Genomic DNA, 8,961 nt, shown 5'->3' with positions numbered 1-8,961 from the left:
GGCGCCCCCAGGTGTGTGTGTAACAGACGGGTGATATATACATGAGTGGTCATTTGCAATCAGTCTAGAGTGTTTTCAAGCCAGCCTGTCAATAGTTCAAAATGCCATTATTGTCAGTGGTCCATTCCCTGCTTTCTCTTTCTGTCTTCAAAAGAAAACATCTCTTGGTCTGACTGGCTCAGTCGGAAGAGCATGCAACTCTAGATCTCAGATTTGTGAGTTAGAGCTCACACTGGGTGTAGAGATCACATTAAAAAATAAAATCCCAGGGCGCCTGGGTGGCTCAGTGGGTTAAAGCCTCTGCCTTCGGCTCAGGTCATGATACCAGGGTCCTGGGATCGAGCCCCACATCGGGCTCTCTGCTCAGCAGGGAGCCTGCTTCCCTTCCTCTCTCTGCCTGCCTCTCTGCCTACTTGTGATCTCTGTCAAATAAATAAAATCTTTTATAAAATAAAAATCCCAAACATCTCATTATACCCATCCTTTGCATGTCGTGCTCTTAGGTCTTCCTGTGCTTGCTTCTCAACAGACCAAAGTCCATTCTCCTAATTCTTATATTTAATTTCCATTTAATCGATGGAAGTGAATGGGCTATCATCAGAGAGCAGCTGTCTTTAAGCAGTGAAGCAAGATAATTCAAAACACTAGCAACAGCTTAACTTAAAGAACCAGGCTCCAGAATGAATTTTTTAAAATTAGCCTTGTTTACCTACTCTTTTATCAATGACTTAAAAACTGTTAATGGGCCAATCAGTAGAAGGTCTTTCAATGCCAGTTCTCCATTGAGCTAATTATGAGATAAGGTTATTTGACTTAAGGAGAAGTCAGGAAGTCAAGGTTTTTTTACAGGTGATGCTAATGCAAATACATTAATGTTATCACAGGAGTTTGCAAACAATTCACTATCAAAAAGATTATGTATTAAAGCACCATTCACAAAGCATTGCGAGGGGAAAATGTGCTGTTTTAAAGAATGCCCATGCTCATAAACAAACACTGCGCCATCCAAATGAGAAACAGGAGAAGTCATCACTGCCTGGGGGCTGAGCACCACTATATTTGCTTTCTTGGGCTACCATAGACTTAGGGAGTTTAAACAACACAGATTTATTTCCCACAGTTCTGGATGCTAAAAGTCCCAGATCAAGACCCAGAAGTCAGTTCATGGTGAGGGCTCTCTTCCTAGCTTGCAGATAGCTGCCTTCTTGCTGTGTCTTCATGTGACAGAGAGCAAATTCTCTGGTGTCTTATAAGGGCACTAATCCCAACATGAGCACCCCACACTTCTGATCTCATTTACCCCTAATTACCTTTCAAACATTTCGTCCCAAATAACACCATATTGAGGGTTAGGGCTTCAACATGTGAATTGGGGGCAGGGGACAAAAGCATTCAGTCCATAGCAATAACTGACATGTCAACTATGACATGGTGAAAGCCTGCCCTGCAAATAGCCATTGCTGATCGGGTTAAAATCCAAAAGCAAGAACATAGTTTATATACAACCCCTGTCTTCAGAGGGTCACAATGAAACTTCCTTAGCATAGAGGTCAAAAACTTGCCACTTTGAACTTCACACAGACAGTAACATACTGTCAGTTCCTAAATAAACCTTACCTTTCCCAAGTCTCTCACTGTCATTTTCTTGGTCCAAACCGTCAACTGTCAGGATATGGTAACCTATGAATTGCGGTCTCCCCACTTCCTGTCTTGCTCTCCTTCCATCCAGTCTCCACACCAGTCAGTGATTTTAATACTTTTTTTTTTTTTAAAGATTTTATTTATTTATTTGAGAGAGAGAGACCACAAGTAGGCAGAGAGGCAGGCAGAGAGAGAGAGAGGGAAGCAGGCTCCCTGCTGAGCAGAGAGCCCGATGCGGGACTCGATCCCAGGACCCTGAGATCATGACCCGAGCCGAAGGCAGCGGCTTAACCCACTGAGCCACCCAGGTGCCCCCAGTCAGTGATTTTAAAAAACTGATCATGTGTCCTCACCATTGAAAACCCTCAATGCAGTCTGTTGCTCTTAGAAGAAAGACCAAAATTCACACCTGAAACTAATATAACAGTGTATGTTAATTATTCTGGAATTAAGGAAGGAAGGTAGTAAGTAAGGAAGTCCTCCCACTGGGAGCTGGGGGAATAAGATAAGGGTAGGAAGGAAGGGAAAAAAAGAAGGAAAAGGAAGGAAGAAAAGGAAAGAAGGGAGGGAGGAAGGAAGGAAAAGGAAAGGGAAAAGGAAGGAAGGAAAGGAAGGAAGCGAGAGAATAAGGACCAAAATGACAACTTCCACTTTCAGACATGGTAGAGTAACAGGGACTAGATAAAACTTTCTGCCTTGGGGCACCTGGGTGGCTCAGTGGGTTAAACCTCTGCCTTCGGCTCAGGGCATGATCTCAAGGTCCTGGGATCAAGCCCCGCATCCGGCTCTCTGCTCAGCAGGAGCCTGCTTTCCCTTCCTCTCTCTCTACCTGCCTCTCTGCCTATTTGTGCTCTCTCTGTCTCTCTGTTAAATAAATAAATGTATATTTTTAAAGATTTTATTTATTTATTTGACAGACAGAAATCACAAGTAGGCAGAGAGGCAGGCAGAGAGAGAGAGGAGGAAGCAGGTTCCCCGCTCCCGACATGGAGCTCGATCCCAGGACCTGGATCACAAGCAGAGCCGAAGGCAGAAGCTTTAACCCACTGAGCCAACCAGGCGCCCCTAAATAAATAAAATATTTTTTAAAACTCTGCCTTAAAAAGGAGAACAAAATTGTGGAAATGGTCTTCAAACATTAAATAATAGCACAGGACAGTAATCCTGAGAGCAGCGAGATGAGTCCTACAATTCTTCCAGCTACTGCTTGGAGAGCGTTTCTAGGCCAAGCACAGAAGAGTGAATCCAAGTAGAGCCTGTAAGTCTTCTTAAATTAAGGAGGCAAACTTCAGTCTTTGGGGAGGCCTGGGCAACTGGAATTTGCAGTGTAGAAGACCTACTACTGATTCCGACTAATACTGACCAGCTTACATGTAGGCGGAAACTACCAAGGCCAAAACAAGGACCAGAAAGTCCAGTAGAACAATCCCCTGAGCTCACACAAGGACAGGCTTCATGTTCCCAGCAGTCAGATTGGAGAGACGTCCTAACGCAACACCAGCAGAGCTCTCAGAAAATTATCCCACTAGAGCAACAGAACTGAACCTAGACTAAATGCTGTTCTGGACCCATCTAACAAGGCTTAAAGCTAGCTTGAAAAAGATTACATTTTTTCCAAGTCACTTAATTGAATCCTAGAACAAAGTCCAAAAATATATTGAGGAATCTTTTTTAAAAATCCAACACCCAGGGGTGTCTGGGTGATTCAGTGGGTTAAACCTCTGCCTTTGGCTCAGGTCATGGTCTCAGGGTCCTGGGATCACGCCCCGCATAGGGCTCTGTGCTCAGTGGGGAGCCTGCTTCCCCCTCTCTCTCTGACAGCTGCTCTGCCTACTTGTGATCTCTCTCTCTCTCTGTCAAATAAATATTTTTAAAAAAAATCCAACACCCAACAATGTAAAATTCATATTGTCATCAAATCAAAAATTACCAGAAATGCAAAAAGCAAGAAAATACAACTCTGGTGAAGATTTGTAGAAAACAGAATCCATTGTGTGCACTGTTGATAGGAAAGTAAATTGGTGTAGTCACTCTGAAAAACAATATGGAATTTACTTTAAAAACTAAAAATAGGGCGCCTGGGTGGCTCAGTGGGTTAAGCCTCTGCCTTCAGCTCAGGTCGTGATCTCAGGGTCCTGGGATCAAGCCCCGCATCAGACTCTCTGCTCTGCAGGGAGCCTGCTTCCTCCTCTCTCTCTCTGCCTGCCTCTCTGCCTACTTGTGATCTCTGTCTGTCAAATAAATAAATAAAATCTTAAAAAAAAAAAAAACTAAAAATAGAGGTACTGAATGAGCTAGTAATTCTTCTGGGTATTTATCCAAAAGAAATAAAAACAGTAATTTGAAGACACATGTACTCTTAAATTTATTGCAGTACAATTTATAATAGCCAAGGTACGGAAGTGACCTAGCTGTTCATAAGGTGATGAATGGGGACACCAGGGTGGCTCAGTCCATTGAGTGTCTGCCTTTGGCTCAGGTCATGATCCTGGAGTCCCAGGATTGAGCTCCACATTGGGCTCCCTGCTCAGCAAGGAGTCTGCTTCTCCCTCTCCTGCTCACCCCACTTGCACTTTCTCTCTGTCAAATACATACATACATACATACATACATACATACATACATACATACAGTCTTTGAAAAAATAGAAGAATGGATAAAGAACATGTGGTATATATACAGAATGAAATACTACTTTGCCATAAAAACATGGAATTCTTCCATTTGTGACAACGTGGATGGACCGAAAAGGTATGCTAAGTGAAATAAGTCCGAGAAAAACAAATACCATGTGATTTCACATGAATGTGGAATCTAAAAACAAAAACAAACCAGCAAACAACAACAAAGAGAAACAGAATCATAAATACAGAAGATAAACTAGTGGCCAGAGGTAGGTGGGAAGATGGACAAAATCGGTGAAGAGAATTAAGAGATACAAACTTCCAGTTATAAAATAAAATCAGGGATAAAAACAGCATAGGGAATACCATCCATAATAATGTAATAACTTTGTATAATGAGAGAAAGAGAAGGTAACTACCCTTGTTGTGGTGAGCATTTCATAATATATATAATTATTGAATCGTAATGTTGTACATCTGAAACTAATATATGTCAACTATAGTTCAATTAAAAATGTTAAAAATTGGGGTACCTGAGTGGCTCAGATGGTTGAATGTCTGCCTTCAGTTCAGGTCATGACCTAGGATCGAGCCCCACATCGGGTCCCTGCTCAGCTTCTCCCCTCCCTCTGCTGCCCCCCCTGCTTGTGTTTTCTCTCTCTGTCAAATAAATAAATAAAATCTTTTTAAAAATTAAAAAAATAAGATCATAAGGTAATTATCATAAATAACTTCATACCAATAAATTTGATAACTTTGAGCAAATGAACAAATTCCTGAACAGAAACTATCAAGAGCTAGATAACCTGATAACTTGAATCCAGTTTTGTATATTGGTTTGTACCCTGTAAACTTGCTGAACTTTCTTATTAGTTCTAATAGTTTCTTTTTCGTGGGTTCCTTGAGATTTTTCTATACACAAGATCACGTCATGCACGAATGGAGACAGTTTGTTTCTTTACAATCTAGATGCTTATATTCCATTTTGTGGCCCAATTGCTCTGATTAGAACACCTAACACAACGTTGGAAAGAAGCAGACTTCCTTGTCTTGTTTTTGATCTCAGGGGAAAGCATCAGTTTTTCACCATGAAGTATGATGTTAACAGTGGGGTTTCTGCAGATGTCCTTTTTTTTTAAAATTTTTTAAAGATTTTATTTATTTATTTGACAGATCACAAGTAGGCAGAGAGGCAGGCAGAGAGAAAGGGGGAAGCAGGCTCCCTCCTGAGCAGAGAGTCCGATGTGGGGCTCGATCCCAGGACCCTGAGACCATGACCTGAGCTGAAGGCAGAGGCTTTAACCCACTGAGCCACCCAGGCGCCCCTGCAGATGTCCTTTATCAGGTTGGAGAAGTCCTTTTTTCCCCTAGCTTGTTGAGGTTGGTTTTGTTTTTGGTTTTGTTTTTGTTTTAAGATTTTATTTACTTATTTGAGAGAGAGTATGAGAGAGAGTGAGCTCAGAAGCAGAGGGGGAGGAAGAAGGAGAAGGAGAAGCAGGCTCCTTGTTAAGCAGGGAGCGCCACTGGGGCTCAATCCCAGGACCCCGCAACCATGACCTGAGCTGAAGGCAGCCACTTAACCAACTGAGCTTGTTGAGGGGTTTTCATCATGAAAGTGTAGTTTTGGAATTTACCAAGTGCTTCTTCTACATCTATTAAGATTGATCATTTGATTTGTTTTTTTACTCTGTTATGATTTTTTACATTAATTGGTTTTCATATATTAAACCAACTGCATTTCTCAGGTAAATCTTTGTCATGGTGGTTCTTTTTTTTTTTTTTTTTTTTTTTTTTTAAGAAAAAAATCCACTGAATGTGGAGCCCAGTGCTGGACTTGAACTCATGACCTCGAGATCAAGAGTCAGATGCTCAACCCATTCAGCCACCCAGGTGCCCCTGTAATTCTTTCTTTAGGTCGGTGGATTCAATTTGTTAGTACATTGTTGAAGATATTTCACATCCATTCTCCTAAGAGATATTAGCCTGCAGTATGTTTTTCTTGTCATGTCTTTGTCTAGCTTTGATAGTTGTTTTTCAGTAAATTTGAGCATTTTTCTTCATTATTTCTTCATATATTTTTCTCTGCTCTCTTCTCTCTCCTCTCTTCTGGTACTCCCAATATATATGTTGGTATGAAATGTGTCCCACGTTTCTCTGAAGATCCTTTCTCTTATTCCTTTTGTTCTCTTTGCTCTTCAGTTTGCATAATTTCTATTGACCTATCTTCAAGTTTACTTATTCCTTCTTCTGCCAGTTCAAAGGTACTGTTGAGCCCCTCTCATGAGTTTAAAAATTTCATTCCTTTTACTCTTCAACTTCATAGTTTCTACATTTTTAATGATTTCTCCATCTTTATTGATATTTAAAGAAACATTGTCATTATATCTACCTTTACTTCTTTAATTATGGCTTCCTTTATTTCTGTAAACATGTTCATACTAGCTCCTTTGATGCCTTTTTCTGGTATCTGTTCACTCTCCTAAACGAGTTCTGCTGTCTGCTTTTTCCTGGGGTATGGTCATACTATTCTGTTTCTTTGCATTATTCATAGTTTTTGTTGGAAACTGGATGTTTCAGACAATATATTATAGCTTGTGGTAACTCTGAGTATTGGTCCTCACCCCTTTCCAGGACATATTATGTGCTTATTTCTTTAGCGTCTGGCTGGATTATTTCAGTGATGTCTCCCCTCCTTACTACACCTTTGCATGGTATTAAGCCTCTGGTGTTGCTCCTCAGAAAAACTGCAGTTTTGGGTATGCCCATGATTATGCTGAAATGACTCTGGTTTTGGTACAGCTGTCTTCCTCTTTCCTTGAGACCACACCCGCTGTTAAACTTCACTAATTTCCAGCTGATTGCTCTATTTTTAACAATTTGTGCCAGGGCATAAATTGGTCTATAAATTCCTCCAGTCAAGGCTCACTTGTAGGAAGAGTTTCTGAATTCAGTGTTTGATTTTTTGTTCTGACCCCAGCTGTCATATCCATTTCTCTTCTGAAAACCAGCCTGTAGTTTAGCTTGTGTTGTAGATCTCCTCCCAATTGCCTTTCACTGTAACCTGCACTTTGGTTGTGGGTAGATTTAGACTTGAGTGTCTCCATGCTCTGTTGCAAATGAAATCAGTTCTTTTGGGAAAAAATTAGTAGTTATCTTTTTTATGATCTGCTTCTCCTACCAGGCAAAATCTCTGAGCAAGGGTTTAAAGCCAAGGAAGGCAAGCTTCTCTCTGAAGAACATCCCCACTCTAGGAACCGAGCACTTGTTGTTGGGGTGCAGCCCTGTGGGCTCTTCTTGGCTTGCCTCTCTTGGCATGGACCCACTACTTTATGAGCCAGAGCAAGGATGATAAGGTCTTAGTATTCTCAGCATGTCACACCCAAGGCAGAGCCTCCATTCCATGAGTGGGAGCTGGGCAGAAGGAAGTCCCTACCTCTCAACCATACTCTCACTCAGGACTTAGCCTCAAAACAAGTGGATGGGGGAAGGATGAGGAATGCTGATGTTCTGCTCCTCCCAGAAAAAAAAGTCCTCCCACTGGGAGCTGGGGGAATAAGAATCCCTACAGTCTCTGCCTTGCTGACTTAGGGGAAAATGAGGGGTTGGTCTTGGTTCATTCTGTAATAAAGACTCTTGCCTTTCTTCCTCAGTTTTCACACATTTTCTTAAATAGATGTTTCTTCATGTTTTGTTTATACTTAGGGTCATTTCTAGAGGCTTTAAATGTTTGTTTTTAAGATTTTATTTTTAAATAATCTCTGGACCCAACATGGCATTCAAACCTACAACCCTGAGACCAAGAATTGCCTGTTCCACTGACTGAACAGCCAGGAGCTTCTAAATGGTTGTTTTTGAAAAAATTTTTTACAGTTTCTTTGGTGAATGAGTCAATGGAACTCCTCATACTATCATGCCAGATGTCAATCTCCAGCTGTTAAAATTTTTTAAGTATAAGATATTATGCAAAAAAATCAGAGGTCTATATTTGGTATAAGAGTTTTTCTATCATGTTTGCATGTGATAAAATAATAATTATATATAATTGTAATATACTTAGAATAATAGGGGGTGCCTGGCTGGCTCAATAGTAGAACATGGGATTCTTGATCTCGGTGTTGTGGGTTCAAGCCCTATCTTGAGTGTAGAGATTGCTAAAAATAAAATCTTTTGAAAAATCTTTAAAACAGGGGCGCCTGGGTGGCTCAGTGGGTTAAAACCTCTGCCTTCGGCTCAGGTCATGATCCCAGGGTCCTGGGATCAAGCCCCACATCGGGCTGTCTGCTCCGCAGGGAGCATGCTTCCTCCTCTCTCTCTGCCTGCCTCTCTGCCTAGTTGTGATTTCTCTGTCAAATAAATAAAATATTAAAAAAAAAATCTTTAAAACATTATATATGTAGGGCACCTGGGTGGCTCAGTGGGTTGAGCCTCTGCCTTCGGCTCAGGTCATGATCTCAGGGTCCTGGGATCGAGCCCCACATTGGGCTCTCTGCTCGGCAGGGAGCCTGCTTCCCCCTCTCTCTGTCTGCCTCTCTGCCTACTTGTGATCTCTCTCTCTGTCAAATAAATAAATAAAATCTTTAAAAAACAATTATATATGTATATACATATATATACACATATATAAATATATGTAATAAAAATGATTTTTAAGATTCAGATTAGGTTTTTTGAAAGTATTATATGTATAAAATTAGGG

This window comes from Meles meles, chromosome 8 (assembly GCF_922984935.1).
Source record: "Meles meles chromosome 8, mMelMel3.1 paternal haplotype, whole genome shotgun sequence".
NCBI lineage: Eukaryota > Metazoa > Chordata > Mammalia > Carnivora > Mustelidae > Meles > Meles meles.
The sequence above is the reverse complement of the archived record's forward strand: the minus strand, read 5'-3'. Positions refer to the sequence as shown.